This window comes from Panthera leo, chromosome B2, assembly GCF_018350215.1.
Source record: "Panthera leo isolate Ple1 chromosome B2, P.leo_Ple1_pat1.1, whole genome shotgun sequence".
Taxonomy (NCBI): Eukaryota; Metazoa; Chordata; class Mammalia; order Carnivora; family Felidae; genus Panthera; species Panthera leo.
Genome location: NC_056683.1, coordinates 21497347 through 21516707, shown reverse-complemented (window position 1 = coordinate 21516707; position 19361 = coordinate 21497347). Strand labels below are relative to the sequence as shown.

Genomic DNA, 19361 nt, shown 5'->3' with positions numbered 1-19361 from the left:
TCAAGAGACTAAGAGACTTATCCAAGATCATGGAGCTAGTAGGTGGCAGAGTTGGGTCATGAATCCAGTTAGCCCTTTCTTTAGCCTAGTTTTTCTTGGCCAGGAGTGGTGTTACCCCCAGGTGACATGTGGCAATGTCTGGAGATACTTTTTGCTTGTTACGACCAAGGGAATGTGTCCAGGGATGCTGCTGAACACCCTATGAAGCACAGGACAGCCCTGCACAGAAGACTATCCAACCCAGCATGTTAATAGGGCCAAGGCTGAGCGAACTTGGTCTGACCACTGTGCTATATGACAGGACTCGAATCCTTTTCTGTTTGTTTTCATGTCTTCGGATCTGGTAGGATGTCTTTGTTGGAATAGATTCTAATAGTATCCCTTTCAGAGTTACTCTTGATACACAAGGTGAAGTTCTGTTCTTCCCAACCAGCTTCCTTCGTCTCTTTCTCTTGCCTGAGTTGGAATGAAGAGCTGATTAACTGCTCAGCAGACCATTCATTCTGTGAGAACAGAATGTCCAATTCGGCTGTTCTGCTATGGGCTATCTGCTCCCAGAGTTGATTCGGTAAGATACATCCAGGCAGGTCTGCGGATTTTTTTTTTTTTCAGTAACCACATGAGGTTGAAAGGCAAAAAAGAATTCTCTCACAATTTCCCTGGCTTTCCCTGTACTTTGAACTAGCATACCAACCCTACAGTAGCTTGAGAAAAATAGGGAGCAGCACTGAAAAGATATACTTTAAGCTTTCAAAGAAAGTCTTTGATGAATAGAGGCTCATCTACTTGGGGCAATACAGCATCCAACTCATATGCATTTGCCTTTGGGTATGAGCCGGTGACAGGCAGCACCTAGATATTGGGATGTGGCTGTTCCTTCTCCCCAGATCCACATTCTTATTTCTTTGAGGTTAATACATCCTGGAAAAGGAGGAAGGCTTCCTTCTCATGGTGCTTACCACTGAAGGGATGTTGGTAGATTAAATAATGTTTGAAAAGACACCCTATTCTGCAAAAAAGAGAGAGAGAGAGAGAGAGAGAGAGAGACCCAGAGGCAACTTTGGAAACTTCTAGAAGGGTAGAGAAACTTGGAAAATAAATATCACAAATGGGGCTGTTAATGTAATGGAGGAGAAAGCCTGACAGGGCAGACGACTATGGGAACAGATTATTACTTTCAAGGGCTGGACATGAAAATCTGATAATGACAATTTTTAAGCCCTTGATGAGCAGAAACGTCTTGAAACATGTCTGTGTCCCTGCTGCTGAGTGCAAACACTCTGACTGAGAAAAGCCATGAGAGACAGACACGGATGAGGAGCCCTGGCAGTGATATAGGAACCACAGCCTTCCAGAGGACACCTCACCTGAGCAATCCTCAGCCCCAAAACCCCAGCTTCTTGCTGCTCATGGAGCTCAGCCTTCCAGCAACAGAATGAGGGAGAAGGCAACATTTGTAAGGCAAACTCTCTGAACCCAAATACACAGTATAGCCCAGACTGTAATGGTCTGGTGAGTTTAGAGGGGGGGTCGGTCTGAGGAAGACTTGAGATTCTGCATGGCTGACGGGCCCTGCTTGTCCCCAAAGCTCACTCTAAGCATCAAGGATCTCAGGAGGAAGTATAAGGGACTCTGGATGGCTGTGAAGCCAGACAAGACTTCTGAGACACAGATTCTGATCACATCTCGCCCCTGCACTCTGCTGTCAGAGTGAAGTTCAAACCCCCAGCTGGGTGGTTCAAGACCGTCGGCAGCCTGGCATCGGCTCACCTGCCCCGTCATCAGCCTGCACCTCTCCCTGCAATGGCTGCGCTCAGCTCTCCCTGCATGGAGCATTGAGCCCCTCCACACCTTCTCGCTTTTATTCTGCTCCAAACTCCACCAGCAAAATCCTCCTCCCGTGGCACCTGCACCCACTGAGTTCCTCCTCACCCCATGACATTCCTTCTCCAAAGCCTTGGCCGCTTCCCATAGCCATCTCTCTATACCTCTAATCAAGCACATAGGACGTCATATTCTGATATTTTACTTAAGTGTATAAGCCTCCCCCACTCCACCCCAGCTAAACTGTGAGTCCTCAGGAGCAGAAACTGTATCTTCTTTCTTCAGGCTACCCCATGTCTTCACATAGTTACCTGGCACTGGATATTTATTGCCAAAATATTAGTTAAGTAAGTGAAGGAAGGAAGTGTCATGCCCATCTCCACATTGTTTTCCTCTTTTCTTCTTCTTTTTCAAAGGTCTCCAGGGTCTCAGATGTTTGGGGTTATAGATTTTAAGTGGCTTTCAATAATCATAGTAAGAGCTAACTCTTACAGAACACTTACTATACATTAGACATTGTTCTAAGCTCTTCAGCCTCATCAAGGCATTTAATCTTCATAACAATTTCCATGACCCTATGTAGTTATTGTCTGTATTGTTGCCATTTTATGTATGAAGAAAGTGCAGCACAGAGAAGTTAAGTAACTTGATCAGAGTCACACAGCTAGAAGTGCCTGCACCAGGATTTAAACGAAGGCAGTGTGGTGTTAAAAACAAGGATGAGTCAGGGTGCCTGGGTGGCTCAGTTGGTTAAGCGTCGGACATCGTCTCAGGTCACGATCTCGCGGTGCAAGGGTTCAGGCTTGCGTTGGGCTCTGTGCTGACAGCTCAGAGCCTGAAGCCTGCTTCAGATTCTATGTTTCTCTCTCTCTGCCCCTCCCCTGCTCATGTTCTCTCTCTCTCTCTCTCTCTCTCTCAAATATATTTTTTTTTTTAAAAAAAAAAGACAAGGATGAGTCTTTGGAGGACCAAGTAATAAGACAGATGGGCCACAACTCTGTTCCACTCTCCCTGCCATTCTCTAGCCTTACCCAGCCTACAAAACAAAGAGCCCTCAGCCATATTTTTTCATTATTCCAGCTCATACTGGAGCTGGAACACAACCTGGTGTTCCCTTTATTTGATGTTCACAGACCTCCTGAAGGGTTATTGGCAATGTCAAGTATGACAGCCTGTCTCATCATTCAACAGAGGGAAAGAAGCATGGAGTTCAAGGATATGTTCACCACCAAACCGAGAGGTCTGTGGCTGTTGACTTCTATCTTCATAGAAAAGCTTGCCCTCAAGGTATTAATAGCAACCCACAACGACTGGTCAATAATTACAGCACATTTAGCCATGAATTGGCTTTTAGATTTCTCAAGGTGGTTCTCTTGGCCACAATTGGGTCTTGGTCTAGGTGTAGGACCTGTGTTCACTATCACTGAGGAGTTAATAAAAGCCAACCCTTCATTGGATGCCACTACCCCAACTAGGGTCCTTTAAGAACTTTGAGCAGACACATGGGCTGGCAGGGACTGACTTCCTAAGTATGCCATTAAATGGTCCACTCTTCTAGTGATGCCCAAAGCTAGGAGGTGAACAGGACTTCCCACTGGGGTGGCTGAAGTTTTGTGGAGTATATGTTGGGATTCAATTTCTCTCTCTGCCCAATCCTGTTTCCTCTTCTTTCATTAGCCTTGGTGGTTAAGAAACATCATGCTTCCAAACTCTATCTCAGCATCTGGAAAACCCAACCTGCAACAGACTGGCCTTGGGATAGGATGTATCCTTCCATTTTCTCCTCTACCTTCTTTCTCCTTAGAACTACACACTTCAGAATCTCTGACGTTTTGTTGCCAACAAAAGATCGTGCATTTCTGCATGGCCCCTCTTTGGTTCTTTGCTATTCTCTCCACATAAAATGTCCTTTCCTTCCCCTCCCCCACATCACCCATGTGACAACCTTCTAACCATCCTTTATGGCTCAACTCAAATGGCCTGCTGTCTCTAGCTTACAGCCGAAGATTGATTGCTCCCCCCTCCCACAGCACCTTCTGCGTACTTCATTATGATACTGATTACACTTTTATATTCTCTCACTGAGCTGTGGGACACCTGGGAATAGATTTTGTTTCTTGTTCATCTTTTTAGCCCTAGCACTTGAGACATGATAGGAGCACAATACATGTTTACTCAATTAAATACTTTTGAATTTATGATGATCATCTGGTGGGATTTATGTTCTTACATGAATGACTATTCCCAAAGCCACTTGTTCCTTTAAAGCCCTCCCAACCCCCACTCTCATGAGAAGGGGCCCACTAGGGCACAGTTGTGACCCATGTACAGACCTCAAGCTCAACTTATAAACAGGGCTCAAGGCTACACACACACACACACACACACACACACACAGACACACACACACACATACACACACACATATACACACAAACATACACCTGCTCCTCTCCTCTACTGAATGAGTCAGAATCAGGAGTAAAAGTCCAGGGTAAGAGAGTAGCCCCCTTCCATCTGCCCTACATGCACAAAATATAAGAGGATGTCCCTCAACCCTATGCCCAAGCTTATATCAGGAATCACATGACCAACCTCTGTGTGTCTCTGCCTCTTCTTTTCCTCACCCACTCATGATTGTGACCTGGGGCCATTTCTCCCCTATATTAGATCACTTTCCCTTCTATATCATAGCTTGTTCATGGGGTATTAGCACACATCTATCTTCCTCTAGAGGAGGACAGAGAAATGTCAAAAGAAGAGTTATAATAACTGGCTCCTTCCATAAAAAGGAGATTTAGAGGATGTTTATCTTTAATGTATACATTTGGAGATCTATGGCATTGGATTCATGAGATATATACCTGGAACCAGAATGCTGGTATTTCATTCAACGAATATGTATTAAGTGCTTACCATCATCAGGCACTGTCCTAGACACAGAGAGTAAGCTAGGAGCTGAGAGTGGTGGCCCCATCTTGGTCCAGTATAGCATTCAATTAAACACTAGTTCAACATCCAAAAATACATTTAGTTCCTTTCTGTTGTTTCTCGTGAAAACAGCAAAGAGGGGAACGCCCATTCCTTATGTACAACACACTCTTCAAATCCTCTTTCTCCCCTCCCCTATTGGCCACTCTCACACTCAACTGCCCTGAAGTCTCTTTCCTCCTCACTCCACCCCAGCAAGAGGCTGGGATGACAGAGTTAAAGAAAAAGATAAATAGGTCATCACACTTGATGTCTGCCACGTGAGGAAGGAAGCCACTAGAATCCAGGGTCCAAAACCAGGCAGCCCCCACCAGTTACCATGCCTTTAAAAAAAAAAAAAGAGGGGCAATGATAAATTCAGGCAGCCACTGACTTTATCCTCCATCATGGCAATGAGCTGCCTCTCGGGTGAAAGCTTCACTCCAGCTGGTGTTTATCAAGGAAGATGGTGAGAAGGAGCAGCAGTGTTTATTGAGAGAATGTGAAAGATCCTTTGTCATTGTTTATTGACCATTCCTGACACATCCAATGGCCGGCATGTACTTCATCATTCTGTTGGATGGATATTAATGTAAAAAAAAAATCACTCATCAAGAGCTAAAGAACTTCTGCCTAAGGCATTCTACAGACTTAAAGTTGATAACAAATTCTGCCAGACATTTCCATCCTTTAGAAACCAGTGAGCTGGACAGTCTACATTTATCACGTGACTCAGGGCTAGCAGAAAATGAAAAGGCATTTGCTTGAACCTCCCCCCTGCAACTATTTGATTCATTTTTGCTTTTTAGCTACCCTGACCACTCATGATAATAACGATGGCTAACATTCATTGAAAGCCCTTTTCCACAAATTTTCTTAGTATTCACCAATCTATGAAGTGACTTCTATTATCATCCTCTTTTAAGATGAAGAAGTGGGGGCACCTGGGTTGTTCAGTTGGTTAAGCCTTGGATTCCTGGTTTCAGCTGGGGTCATGATCTCATGGTTCATGAGTTCAAGCCCCATGGCGGGCTCATGCTTGGGATTCTCACTCTCTGCCCTCCCCTGCTTGCTTGCTCACTCTCTCTCTCAAAATAAACAAATACACTTAAAATGAAATTTAAGAAATAAGATAAAGAAGTCATGGTTCAGCGGGATTAGGTGGCTTGCCCAAGGTCCCACTGCTACTACCAAGAGAAGCTGCATTGCCAGCCCAGGGAATTGGGTGCCCCAGCCTTCTGAAATTTCATTCTGCACCTCAGGAAAGAGAGAGGGGCAATCCCACTTTCTGTGTGAAGCTTGCACACAGCTCACTGTAAGGCTGTGTCCACAGAGAACTCCACCAGTTCAACCAAACTGCTGGTCACTTTCGTGGAGAAAGGACATCGCTATTTATATACCAATGACAAATGAAATTAACTGAGTGGATCTGGAAGCTCCCTAGACAGTGACTATTAGAAAATAGGATGTGAAATCCAAGTTCTACTATCTCTAGGTTATTCTTTGGCACACTCAAGCTCTGAACCTCTCATGAAAGACTTTGATCTTTGTGTATTTTGCCAAACCTGAAACTGACCCAATCTCCATTGAAAATGTTCGGTTTTCCTCTCAGCTTTCTGAGTTAGTTAAATTTTAAACAAGTAGAACTTTGTTTTTCTTGCTAAACACTTAAGTAAAAGATGACCTATTTAACAGGTGAGGGGTTATTCTAATAGTATTATAACAAAACCCATAAATCATGGCTGTTGTAATTTTTTCTAAAATCATATAGTGTTGGGTAGCCTCGGTGGGTCAGTTGGTTAAGTGTCAGATTCCTGATTTTGGCTCAGGTCATGGTCTCACGGCTCATTAGATCAAGCCCCCATGTCAGGTTCTGTGTGCTGACAGTGCAGAGCATGCTTTGGATTCTCTGTCTCCTCTCTCTGCCCCTCCCTTGCTCATGCTGCTCTCTCTCTCTCTCTCTCTCTCAAAACAAATCAACTTTAAAAAATCATATAAAAATAAAAAATATATTGTTTCCAATATTTAACTCTTCATATCTTTCAATTGTTTAGGAGAGAGCCGCCTACAGACAACTTAGTATGGAACACACAGATAACTAAATCTCTTCCATTAAAGCTCAACATTCACCCGGAAATTAAAAAAAAAAAAAAAACCTTTTTTTTCAACATTAATATCAAAGTAAAGGTGACTGGATACTTTCCCCTTTTTCTTATTTATTTGAAAACAGTTTTAGCAGTAGTTTAAATAATTGAGGCACACACACACACACACACACACACACCCCTTCGTCTAGAATCATACCAACCTAGCAAGTAAGTTCTTGTTATTTTCCCTTACAGATGTACACATAATTTCACACAACTGCAATCCTATACATTTTCAACCCTGCTGAATGAGAAATATAGCTTGTTTTTGTACAAACTACTAATGAGGGTTTCTTCCTTCTCCATCCAGAAACCCGCAGGTGCTGAGGTATTTATGTACATGACATCCTTTTTCAATACACATCATTAGCTCATTTACTTCCTTTTTTTAATTTTTTTAATGTTTATTTATTTTTGAGAGAGAGAGAGACAGAGCACGAGCCGGGGAGGGGCAGCGAGAGATACAGAGACAGAGAATCTGAAGCAGGCTTCAGACTCTGAGCTGTCAGCACAGAGCCCGATGTGGGGCTTGAACTCACGAGCTGTGAGATAATGACCTGAGTCGAAATCGGATGCTTAACCAACTGAGCCACCCAGGTGCCCCTAGCTCATTTACTTCTTACAGTAACTCACTAAGGTATATCGTTTTCACGAATGCAGAAAGTAAGAATATATGTTTCACTGTGGTCAACAGGTATCAGCAAACTTTTTCTGTAAAGGACCAGATAGCAAACATCTTAGGCCATGCGGTCTCTGCAACCACTCAGCTCTACCACCGCAATAAAAAAGCCACCGTAGACAATAGACAAGTGAAGAGGCCCATTGCCAATAAGACTTTATTTATGGACATTGAATTAGAAGTCAGATCATCTTGATAGATCACAAAATATTATTCTTCCTTTGATTTCATTCAACCATTAAAAATGGAAGAACCACTCTTAGCCTATGGACAGAACACAAACAGGCAGTGGGGCTATCGTTTGCCAACCCCTGACCTAGAACAAAGGCTCTTGGAGGTAGGAAGAAGCCTTAAAGACCTCTGCTTTAATTGGTTCTCCTCTCATGGGTAAAAAATACGATGCTTCCCAAAGGCAATCGTTTGCTATGGCCTGGTAAGACTAGACCCCAGATATTCTGACTCCTAGTTCAGTGCACTTTCCACCAAAAGGGACTGCTTAAAATAAAAGCAAATCAGAGGCCAATTAAAGAGATAACTGTAAAAGCTGCTGAGCATTACGCCCAAAGACTAGAACACCCAGTGCTGGCTGCTCAGCCTGTCGCTACTTATGCAGACAGCTTTTGGCACGCTTTCAGAGGGCTTGAGAAATGATAACTGGTTGGGCAGAAGTTGTTCCAAGAAACAGCACAGTGACTTTTGCTCTGCTATTTCCTTGCACTACTACAATTTAACTCCTCTTCTGCCTGAGTTGTGAAATCCGGAAAACAAGGAAATCGACATTTGCCATTTTAACTTTTATGAGAGTTTCATTTTTTATACCAACTTGTTCGGTTTGAAAATAGAATGTAACCATCAGGCAGGGCAGATCCCCACCCCCACCCCCGCCCCGCCCTACCCCAGGTAATCGTTAGCAAAGCACTTGGTTTCCTATCTACAAGGGCAAAACAGCTTAGCTCTCTCCCTTCCTTCTGTTTCCTTGAACTCCATGTTTTGCTTGCCTCTATTTGGTTTCTACTGTCTCAATAGGAACAAAACGTCACTAGGCAGGCCAGCTGCCGTGAAAGCAACAGTTGAGATCAGAAAGGCAAGTGAGCCCACTCCCTCCCTGAAACAGACGTTCCGAAAGCTGGAGCAGAGGCCATAGTGGGGTGTGTGTGTGTGTGTGTGTGTGTGTGTGTTCACATGCACGTTTCTGTACCTGCATGAGAGTACAGAAAATAAAGACAGGGTTAAACTCTGCAGGGAAGGGGAACAGAATGAGCAAGGCAGAGCTTAGAATAATAGGAAAGAAAGCTACCTGAGCCACGTGGGATGAGAAAGGGACATTCTGCATATTTCCTCTTCTCTGAAGCATTTCCTCCATCAGTCTCCTTGCTTCCTTCTGCTTCTCCGGCCTGGCTGCCCTGAGTCATCCAGTCCGGACAAAAGGCAGGGGCCAAGTCACACCCGGAGCCCCAGCTCCAGCCCAACGCCTCCTTCATGGGCCTCTGCATGTTGCCCCTGCGTAGTAGTCAGGTGTGAGCAAATGTGTATCTGTCAGCCTGCCCTGCTGGTCTGGGAGCCCCTGAGACCAGGCACTGTGTTTACTTTCTCCATCACTCTATGCCAGCAACTAGCAGAATGCCTGACACACAGCAGCAGAAGCTGTTAAATGTGGCTGGGTGAATGAATCTGGTTCCAAAAAAAGAAAAAGAAAAACAAATTCAAAATTATGAACCGATGCTTTTTTTTTTCATGTTTATTTATTTTGAGAGAGAGAGAGTACACGCAGAGGAGGGGCAGACAGAGAAGAAGAGAGAATCCAAAGCAGGCTCTGTCCGCACTGCCAGCTCAGAGCCCAACGTGAGCCTCGAACCCACAAGCCGTGAGATCATGACCTGAGCCCAAATCAAGAGTTGGACGCTTAACCGACTGAACCACACAGACACTCTGAACCAATGCTTTTTAGTAGAGATTTAATGTTTGTCATATAAGTGCCCACAGTCCTGATGGGAAAGCTGGGCTGAACCCTGAGTCCCCTTGGATCTCCAGTGGAAGAAAAACAGAATTGTGCAACTAGAAAGAGCTCCTGTGGGAGGGGACATGGTACGTGTGGGTGTTCATTCACATAGTGGATGTGCTCAGCAGACAAGACCTCAGCTCTTTCCCAAGACCCTAAGACTTCTTCAAGGTTGTGATGTCTACCCGATTCTTTGGCATTACCTTAGATGAGACTTTCAGAAGCATCCAGAAAAGCAAAGCAAGTAGCACACTAGGAAGTCAGAGTTGTACCCACCATATACCTTCCCTGTTGTTCAGGCTTCTCATCCAAAAAATGGGCAATGTTACCATCTTTCTCCCATCTTCCCCCCTAACTTGGAATGCTACCAGGAAAATTTTGTATGTGGCTTTATTCAGGCTTTCATATACAGATACATAGATACCACTTTCAACATTCATTGAGCATTTGCTACGTGGCAGATACCAAACTGAGTTCAATGGAATAAACAAAGAGGAAAAACAGAATGGCTGCCCCCAAAGCTTGTACTCAATTGGAGGAAGTGGAGGAGTTAAGTGATTCATTTATATTTAACAAACTTTTATTAAGCGTCTATTAAATGCTGGGCAAAAAAAGGAGTAGGTTGAATGAATTAATTAGTCCCATAATTCAGTGAAAAAGATAAGGCAATATGCAAATAACCATAATGCATTATCAGCAGTACAGCACAGTTAGAATAATTGGATATTAGGCACAAAAACTTCACTTTGTATGGGGGTCAGGGAAGCTGCCAGAGTATGAGTTTTCAATTGGACTTTGAAGAATGAATAGATGTTCATGGTAGCATTTGGGGAGAGGGATGAAAAGGGAGGGTGATTGGGAGATAGGATCTTATGGACCAAATGTACCAATTGGGTAAGGCCCTGGGCCTAAAATTCTATCATTTCAAGGACAGCAAGCACACACGGAGTTAGTGAAGCCAGCAGAAAGAAGGGAAGGGGGTGCCATGCAAAAAATAAAATTAATAATATACCATAAGCAACAGAGAATCATGGGAAGGCTCTGGAGCCAAGGAATATGAAAGCCACACTTGGGTTTAAGAAGGACTCCTGGTCACTGAAAGGAGAATAAAGATGAGAGGAATGTTTTGACCCCTGTTCACACGAACCCAACAGGACCAGCCCAAAAGGAGGCCACCAAGCTTCAACTGCTGGGTCAGGGGGAACCTCCCAAGGGAAGAGAAGCCAGTTTGCATTGGGTAAAAGAACAGAGCAGAGGCAAGGTGGTGCTGGGACATGTGTCCCAGATGGTGACCTCCTTGAGGACAGGGAATATGTCTCATATTGACCCATGTGTCACAAGGTATTGCAGATGAGGAAGGTGAGCTCCCTTGGAAGGCTCATACTGGAAGCTTCCAAAAACCGAACAAACATAGGCTTGAGGAGGAACATGTGTGGTGAGTGGAGGTGGCGTTTGTCACCTATGTGGGAGAGCCAAGACCTCCCTGCCGCCATCTGCATAATAACCCTGTGCAAATTTCAAAGTGCCACATTCTCTCACACATAACTGGCTTTTGGAACAGATGTTGATGGGGAAGTCCTGCTGAAATGACTAATCGCCAGAGACTACCCTGGAAAGAGAAGCCTCGCTAGGAGGGAAATAAGGCAGAGTTAACATCACAGCAGCTCAAAAAAGAAAGGGCCATTCATGGCTGACAGGTGTGTGACATTTGCAACTCAGGGGTTTATTAACGACGGCTTAGCTCCAAAGCATTCCTACTTGCCCATCAAATAAAATCTGAAAACAAATGAATTCCACAAGTCTTAGATATACACACATAATAATCATAGTTATTAAGATCACCCGGATTTGCATTTTACATTTAGCCCTGTTTCTGAATTGAGAAAGATTCCCATATCACTGTTATATGCACTATATACTATTTTTTAAAACTGCTATACAGTAAAACATAGGTTGTGAGTGTTAAAATAACAAACGCAATAATGCAAATACCATGTCACTAGGCATTCATCCAAAGCCAAAGGATTATTAAAGTACCTTAGTCAAAAGATTACAATGTAACTGAAGCCCTGTAATATATTATACTGAATATAAATTATTAATGTGTTAATTTCTTAAGTGTTAGCTAAATGCTTACTAGAGTGTTTTTAAAGTTAAACAATCTAATGTCATAAACTTCAGTCATACAAAAGCAAGTTGGTAAAATACTATAAAATATAGTAGGGAATAATTTGGTCTCAGCTCTGGGCACATTAGTGCTTAATTGATAATTGGTCTCATGGGGACCTTTGGCTGTTTTATTCTACATCAAAACATACACACACACACACACACACACACACACACACAATCTTGTTATGTGGTCAGGAACATTTTCTCAATTGCTCATTTCTATTTCTGTCTTCCTATCTCACTATTTCTACTACCAATATTTTTTCCTTAAAAAATACAATGCCGGGGCGCCTGGGTGGCTCAGTCGGTTGGGTGGCCGACTTCGGCTCAGGTCATGATCTTGCGGTCCGTGAGTTCAAGCCCCGCGTCAGGCTCTGTGCTGACAGCTCAAAGCCTGGAGCCTGTTTCAGATTCTGTGTGTCTCTCTCTCTGACCCTCCCCCGTTCATGCTCTGTCTCTCTCTGTCTCAAAAATAAATAAATGTTAAAAAAAAAAATTAAAAAAAAAAAAAAAAAATACAATGCCATTTCCTTGCAAATGTCCTCCTGGAATGGGGAACTCAGTATAATGAATTAAACTTGGTCCAAGATTTAGCCATATAATTATAATCAGAACTGCATCAACTCATATGAATGTTTTTATAATTTTTACAATATTTTTACCCTTTACAACTTTAAATAGACATGGACTTTTTTATAAAAGTTATACCCACCTTCATTCCCACCTGAAATATAAGTGAATATCTCACTGCATTCATGCCAGCATTCAATAGTAACATTTAAAAATCTTTGCTAATTTCAAAATAACATGTAAGCTCATTTTAAAACAGCATATGATTATCATGTTAATCATATTCCTTCGATTCTGAGTGATGCTGAGCATACTCTCGCCATTCTGCCCCCCTTATGTGATTTTTCTCTAGGTGTCCTTTGTTCAGTTTTGTTTGTTTTTTGGACAAAAGAAACTAGAGGATGGGAGTGAAGTACCTAAGTTTTTGAACTCCATGCATTTGAACCCCATGATTGACTCATTCATTCTGCAGGTACTTATTCAACACCAGTATGTGTTAGGCACTCTTATCTAGGCACTGGGAAATACAATAGAAATGGTCCTTCCTCCTATACAGCTTGCATTCTAGTGTTACTGGCCATGTTTATTTATGTTAAGCCATCAATACATTGCCATCTGTTTTGTAAGGGCATTACTTACATGATGACACCATGCATTGTACCCCTAGCATAGGGCCTAGCTGTACTGCAGGGCACCATCCTGGCTCATGCTGGACACATTCCCCAAGATACATATACACTCACTCTCATGCTTTTTTAACCATCCACGAGTCAAGACTGCCCACCCCCATTTCCAAACCCTGCACAAATCAGTTACTGACCTTCAACTACACTTCTGGGAGATTTTACACAAAGCTCCCACAATCCTTCCTCTGCCGAAGCAAACCACTGGGCAAGATCAGCCCTCAAAAAGCTAAGCTTCAGAATTAGAGCAGGAGACAGTCTATGCTTTATAATTTGGCAGAAACAGAAAAACAAGTCAGAAACAAGGCAGCTGGGGGTACAGACCTGACCATAATAGGCCTTAAGTGTCCAGTCCCATCCAAGCACCCCAAAGAATTCCACCCCTTCTTATTCAGGCTAGACATGCTCTGGACTCCCTGGTAGGGGGTCACTGTGACACAAGACCCGAGATTCCTCTTGTTCCAGAATCCCTGAGTTCTCCTCAGACAAAACAAGGTGTGTGTGTTGTGTGTGTGTGTGTGTGTGTGTGTGTGTGTGTGTGTGTATTCTCTGAACTCCACTTCCTCCATCAATTACAAGATCTTGCCAAACTCCCATGTCAATTCCTTCTGCCTCTAATATGACTCTGTTCTACCTCCACCCAGTGCTTCTGTGGCATCACATACCTGCATCCTGGATACGGGATGGGGCACTTATTCTCCCACCCCTGCTGCCTGTGCCCAACCTGAACAACCATCCCATCTTTGCCCACTTCACCCAGTTTCTGTGTTGCCTCCTCCCAGCTGCCTCCCATCACCTACTCCCCTGCGCTGTGGGCTGTCTCCCCATAACACAGACCTCTCCTCTCCTACCTCTTTCCTTGAACTCCTTGCTCTCCCTGGGATATACATCCCCCTTCTCCTGCCTTATCTCATGCCCTAAGTTTCATTGGCACAAGTGGGTGTTGGCCTTCTCTTTGAATCCCAGCGCTGCCTCTAGGCCGATAATAACCCTCTCCCCGCTGCCTCTGTGTTAGTCTGCTAGGGTGCCCGTCACAAACTACCACAGGCTGGGGGGCTAACCATCATTTGTGTCTCACAGTTCTGGGGGCTGGAAGTCCAAGATGGAGATGTCAGCAGGGCTTGCTTCGCTCCTTGGCCTGCAGATGCCATCTTCTCCCTGGGTCCTCACGTGGTCATTCCTCTGTGTGTGTCTGTGTCCTGATCCCCTCTTCTTATAAGGACAGTAGTCCTGCTGGATTAGGGCCCAATCCTATGACCTCATCTAACATTAACTCTATAAAGACCCTGTATCCAAATGCAGTCACATTTTGAGGTTCTGAGGGGGTAGGGCTTCAACCTATGAATTTGGGGGGACACAAGTCAGCCCATAACATCATTCATGGCTATGACATTTATCAAAGGGTTTGTACATCATTCCCAGCATGACCACAGCCCAGACCTCACCCAGTGCTGCTTCAGCACCCCCTCCTTCCCCAGTCATTCCTCCTCTAAAGCCATCTCTCCCTGGAGGCCATCTTTGTTCTCATGAGTCTCCAAACTCCCAGTGTTTATTCTCACCTGGACTTTCAGTTACTCAATTCCTTTATACTTTTGACATCTTTTTAACCCCTTTAGGTTCACTGCCTCCTCGTCCTCTCTGGAATACATAGCCAGTCCTCCATGCTGCCCTTTTCCTGTACTGCTCAGACCAGTACAGTATTCAGCCGGAAAGGCTGATCCAACTATTCTGTTGTTCATGGCCAGAGTCCATTCCGAGCCATTGATTTGTCAGTGCCCATGTCAAGCTGCCTTCTGCAAATGTGTATAATTTCCTCCACCTACCACTTCTACCCCATGTCTACCTCTTTCTCAGAGGACTTACCCCCACCTGCTCAAGGGAAGCCCGCCCTCTGACCCCACCCTCTGGCCACAGGCAACTGGACCGATCAGATACCTGCCTTAGGAATTCCCAATAGAGTCACATCTGTTACAGAGCTATGGGCACCTGAGCTGTAAGACTAAGTTGAGCTGGAGCCCTCCTAGGCACCATGGCAATCCAACTCTACATCAGACCCATGTGATGGGAGGGCAGGCAATATGAGGAGCCAGGGACAATTCCCCAGCTGCCATGATGTTAACCCTACTTCCTTCAGTTGGGTTCCTGTACCATCAAACAAATCCCTCCTTTGCTCAAGCTGAGTAGGTTTTGTTTCTTGCCACCAAGCCATCCTGACTAAGACACCTTTCAACACAGCTGCCGGATTGTCCCCGCCGCCCACTTTTTCATTCTTTTCCTCCACCGGAATCTGTTTGCCCATTTGTTTCTGTTGCTACAGTCACACCGCACATACAGAGCCTTATTTTTCCCTTGAACAAATGCTGCCTGGCCTGGTCCCAAAGAGCGCAAGCGGCAACCTCATGACTTAATCACACAACAGGTGAGCCCGTCTGTGCCAGCATTTACACCAACTTGTCCCAGACCTGCTTGGGTTATTTGCCAGCTAGAATTCCCTAACAACAGTCCAGACTGCCTGAATTAATTTGTGGACTATCTAGAAGTTCACAGCACCGTGCCCCAGTGACAGCAGCGGGGGGCACCCAGCTGCTAGGGCAGTTGTATGTAGGCAGAGGGTCTGGGGTAAAATGTGTTCAAGGGAACATTCTTCATCTCCAATCACTTAGAACTTCAGCAGTGAGATTAATGGTTGCCGTGGCAACTGATAAGCCCCAGAGCCTACAGAAGACTAGAGTTTTCTCAAAACTCCTCAGGACAAGTGGACCCTCTAAAATACCAAGACTTGCCACAGACCAAATTTATCCCTTCAACTTTGGTCAAAAATAAACTTCCTCTTGTGCATTCCATGACTTTTTGTAGAACACTCTCTCCTGAGGAAGATACACTTTTTTTTCTCTTGGTGGTTTTTTGATTCTACACTATTCTGTTGTTCCTAAAGGTAAGAAGTTCCTACAGCTTTTCTGGAAATGTTTGTCGAGTGTTGGAGATTGGTGATATGGAAGAAGATTGTTTCCAACTATTTTATTTGTTTCTGCTCACTCTGTCTCTCTCTCTGCCTTCCCTGCCCCTCCCCTTCCCCCAGACCTCATCTACTTTCAGATAAAACATCAGATATCACACAGTGTGTGCATCCTTTTAGGTACCTTCCTAATGAAAGAGACATACTCTGGCAAGCATTCAATTCTAACAAATGGCAGGTAGTTTTCCCATTTGGACAATATACTCAGCTGTGAGAACCACGGGTCCTGTTACATGGTCACACCCACAGCATCTCCTTCCCTGTGGCCTGTGCTTTGAGGGACCACTATTTGAAACAAAGACTGGCAGCCCACATTAGAAAGAGGAAAAACATGTCCTTTTTGTCTGTTTCCTTGTTTTATTTCTCCGTTGATTCACATAAGTGGTAATGACTATATGCACAGGTATAGCCACTCTAATACATGTTTTTGTTAATGTGAATAAGAAATAAAGCAATAGTTGGGGTGCCAGGGGTGGCTCAGTCGGTTGAGCATCCGACTTTGGCTCAGGTCATGATCTCACAGTCCATGGGCTTGAGCCCCGTGTCCAGCTCTGTGCTGGCAGCTCAGAGCCTAGAGCCTGCTTCAGATTCTGTGTCTCCCATTCTCTCTGCCCCTCCCCCACTTGCACGCGTTCTCCCTCTCTCTCTCTCTCTCTCTCTCTCTCTCTCTTTCTCTCTCAAAAATAATTAAAAACATTAAAGAAAATTTCTTTAAAAAAAAGAAAGAAAGAAATCGAAGGGACGCCTAAGTGGCTCAGTCAGTTGAGCATCCGACTTCAGCTTAAGCCATAATCTCACAGTCCATGGTTTTGAGCCCCATGTCGGGCTCTGTGCTTACAGCTCAGAGCCTGGAGCCTGCTTCAGATTCTGTGTCTCCCTCTTTGCCCCTCCCCAGCTTGCATGCTGTCTGTCTCTCTCTCAAAAAATAAACATCAAAAAATTTAAAAAAAAAAAAAGAAAGCAATAACTATGAGAACATAGTTTGTATTATACCTATTGTGCTTGGTTTTCACATGATCACCACCGGGCAGAATGTGAGGAGGAGAAGAAGCTGAGTGGGGGTCACAAGCACATTTGGTTTGAGTGGCCCACTGCCCAGGCTCTGGTAGCCATGAGCTATGCTGGGGTTCCTTTTCCTGGTTTATAAATCCATAGATTTTATTTTCAACCTTATATATCATATAGGCTTTCCTGTGTCTTCAATCCACATAGCATTGCTTTTGTCAGTTTTGATGAAATAGTTCAGGGTTTTAAGTTTTCAATTACAAAATATATCTTCAAAATACCTTTATTATTGAAAATCCTGCAAGAAAAATAATTTAAATGTGGTAAGAAGGCTTCTACCTTTTTTTAACCGTCAAAACAATTCTTTTTTAATTCAGTTTTTGATAACCGGAGGCTTCTTAGGAATGCAGATATCACCTTATTACAAAATAGAGTGTACCATGAGCTCTCAGTTAGCCAGATTCCACTTTCTGGTTAAGCAAGCCTTAGATGTACTATATGTACAGAGGACTGGGCTGGGGGTCAGGATGCCTGACAGTTGGGGCACCTCTGCTGATAGAAGTAGTCCTTGCAGAGACTTCATTCCTTTTGTTCTAATTCTCTGTACATCAACTCACCACCGGCCCTTCTCTTTGGTAGAGCACACCAGGATCAGCCCCCCATGGGAGGAAGGGCCTTGGGCAAATGACTGGCCCTGATTTTCAAGCCACATTCCTTCAGCGAGAAATAATTTCATTAACTTCATAGAGAGACAGTCCTGATACACTGTTAACTAAAACATCAGTTTGGAAGATAGTAAAAACACAATTTTGGAAAAGGTCCACCCCAGGACTGGATTAAGGAAAGAGTCTGGGTGACGAAGGTAGATGCACGCAGAAACAGTTCCGATAATCCAGAGATGAAGGTGCCTTGGACCAGCACACTGAAGAGAACGGTAAGTGCACAAATTAACTGAATTTTGATTAGTTGGGTTACAGGTCATTGAGATTTTAATGTAGGTTTTATTAAAAACCGTCTTTGGCCTCAAGCACCCCTCTTATTCACATGCTTGGACTAGATTTCATCCTTTGTTATATATAAGAAGGAGTGACCAATTTATTCTATCAGTCAGGATGGGCGAGGTTATATACCTAACACCCAACCCCATCACCTCTGTTGATTCAGTGGCAAGCTTAATTTCCCTCTCCCACTGCTGCCCAGCTCAGGTCAGCTCGGCAATCACCCAGGAACCCAGCTGACTGACAGAAGCTCCCTCTTAACCCATGCCTCCACGGTCACCACCATGCTGGGAAGGAAACTTAGTGAATTTTATCACTTTTGCTCACATTTAATTGCCAAAGCAATACCTGTTTTATCAGTCAGTTGGGTCAGCATGAGTCAGTCCCTTAGATAACATTTAACTGACACAGTCCATTTTCAGAACCTGAGAATTTGATGACTCCATTAAGGGAACGCCCCTAGCAAGGTTCTGCCTACAATAAACAGTATATCCATTCCTTGACACTCTGTGCCATGTATGTACATAGATATGTGTGTGTGTGCATATACACACATAGGTACACCTGTAAAAGCCATAGAGGATTCACTTAAAATGTTTATGGACTCTGGATGGACTCTTTAAGAGAGTTTTCTGAATAAACACTTCATAGAGCAGAATCAAGAAAAACAAAAAACAAAACTTGGGCTTTGAAGTCAGTTAGTCTTGGCTGTTACTAGCTCTATGACTCCCCCCAAAATGTTAATCTCTCAGCCATAGCATCCTCATACATAAAATGGACACAATATCTACCTTGTGGCTATTGTAAAATAAAGTACACAGAAGCATAACAGGCAGTCAGCAGATGGTAGCTGCTGCTTAGTTCATTTTCTTTGTTTTAAAAACATATGTTTTGTGATTATTTGCTTCATCTTCTAAAACATAGCATATGTTGGGATGCCTGGGTAGCTCTGTCGGTTTGGTGTCCAACTCTTTGTTTTGGCTCAGGTCATGATCTTATGGTTTCGTGGGTTCGAGCCCCGCATTGGGCTCTGTGCTGGCAGCGAGGAGCCTGGCTGAGATTCTCTCTCTCTTTTCCTCTCTCTCTCTCTCTGCCCTTCCCCCACTCATGCTGTCTCTGTCTCTCTCAAATAAATTTTAAAAATAAATAAAAAATAAAACGTGGCAGATGTACACATTCCAAGTAACCCACATTTCTGATGAAGTAGACACTGAGTAGTAAATATTTTGTTTCAAGTGTTATGTATGCTAGCATCCAAGACTACCTTCTTTGATTTACTTCTGCTGGGACAACTCTGG

The 19361-nt window shown here is 43.9% G+C and overlaps 2 long non-coding RNA genes across 2 annotated transcripts in view; one reads left to right on the top strand and one right to left on the bottom strand.

The window, feature by feature from the left end:
- Window positions 1-5085: 5085 nt before the first annotated feature.
- On the bottom strand, window positions 5086-13888 carry LOC122218962. Its single transcript, XR_006202198.1, has 3 exons — window positions 13182-13888; window positions 8918-9120; window positions 5086-5367 (listed from the first exon to the last, which is right to left on the bottom strand). It is a non-coding gene; the product is annotated as an uncharacterized LOC122218962 (long non-coding RNA).
- Window positions 13889-15021: 1133 nt separating this feature from the next.
- The window catches only part of LOC122218961, a 29332-nt gene continuing 24992 nt past the window's right edge, over window positions 15022-19361 (top strand). The window contains exons 1-2 of the long non-coding RNA XR_006202197.1: window positions 15022-15979; window positions 17705-17999. This is a non-coding gene — a long non-coding RNA (uncharacterized LOC122218961). The remainder of the gene's footprint in view (window positions 15980-17704; window positions 18000-19361) is intronic.